At 47.2% G+C, this 1,273-nt stretch overlaps 1 protein-coding gene across 1 annotated transcript in view; it reads right to left on the bottom strand.

Annotated features, from left to right (window-relative positions):
• DMRTB1 (DMRT like family B with proline rich C-terminal 1) overlaps nucleotides 1–1,273 on the bottom strand; it is an 18,952-nt gene that overhangs the window by 7,054 nt on the left and 10,625 nt on the right. The gene's annotated exons all lie outside the window — the stretch shown is intronic.

Below are 1,273 nucleotides of genomic sequence, written 5' to 3'. Positions count from 1 at the left end.
CTCTTTGGTGCGGGCGGGAGCCGAACCCCAGCCACGGGGGGCTGAGCCTGCAGGAGCTGCGGGGGGGACGGGCGCCACGGGCGGGTCATTGCCCAGTGCTGGTGCTCGTAGGGATCGGGGTTCGGATGGGCCCGGTGTGCACGGACAGGAATGCATGCGCTGTCTCTTACTGTAGTACCCTAAAATATAGCTTTCCCTTTTGGCACTTTAACATCTGCACCCACTTTCATACCCCTCATGCATTCGCTTTTAATATGCACAGAACTTCAGTCCCGTTTTGTTTCCAATTTGCAGCATGCTTCTCTTGATCAGGAGGAGTGACTGCCTCACCAGAAAAAGAACACTTTTTTTTTCATCATTCTGTTTTTCGAAAGAAGGTACTGAGATGAAGGTGGAAAGCATACGTCATTTCAAAGACCTGTCTCCTTTTCTCAAAATTCCTTATTCTCTGGAAACAAAGACTGGCTAACAATTAGAAATACAGGACTGCTCCAGTTCTAGTACTGCTTTAAAAGTACTTGTTATTTGTTACTGCTGGTAGCTGCAAACCCATAGTTTACACAGTAGCCCATTTCAGGAGAAAACTCCCCACTTTGCAACTTAAGGCACAATGCTGCTGAATTTTCTCACCTGTACAATAGTTGTTTTAAAATCTTAAGTTGGCAGTATCTTCTTCTGTGTTAAAGAGAACACCGTAAAAATTAATCACCAACTAGTGAAGCTTTCTACTAAGTTTCAAGAGAACCAGGTAACATCTATCTGCTTGCTCTGAAACAATTCTAACTGCAATGGAGTTAGTTTCGCAGAGACCCTTCCAGTGCGGCAAATACTCCTGCAAAACCTGGGTGCACCCTTGAACACTCGGGGGGTGAGGCCCCAGCAGAGCAGGCCCGTTAGGGATTTGGCAACAGTGTTGTTTGGCAACAGTCTTGTTTGCAGTGAGCAGCCAGCCCCTGCGTCCACCAAAGCTCAGCCGAGATTTCAGGCTTCTCACTTTGCAAAAGACCCATGTTATAAACATGTATTATAGTATTGGCTTCTCGCAAAGTATTACAGTAGATATTATATAATGTTAGAAATGCTTTTTGCTGTGTGGATGTAGTTTTCTCTCGTTTTAGCAAGAATATTAGCAAGTGTGAGCAAGTAAGAGAACCTCCAAGCGAGCAGAGGATGAGGCCCAAGGAGCTGCTGATCAACACTTTGTCCAGAGAACAAAAGGGCCCAAAGGCTGCTCCGCTCGGAGAACGGGCGGCCAGGGGGGGCCGCGAGCCGC

Source organism: Corvus brachyrhynchos, unplaced genomic scaffold (assembly GCF_000691975.1).
Source record: "Corvus brachyrhynchos isolate BGI_N302 unplaced genomic scaffold, ASM69197v1 scaffold34, whole genome shotgun sequence".
NCBI lineage: Eukaryota > Metazoa > Chordata > Aves > Passeriformes > Corvidae > Corvus > Corvus brachyrhynchos.
This window is presented reverse-complemented; position numbering and strand designations above follow the sequence as displayed.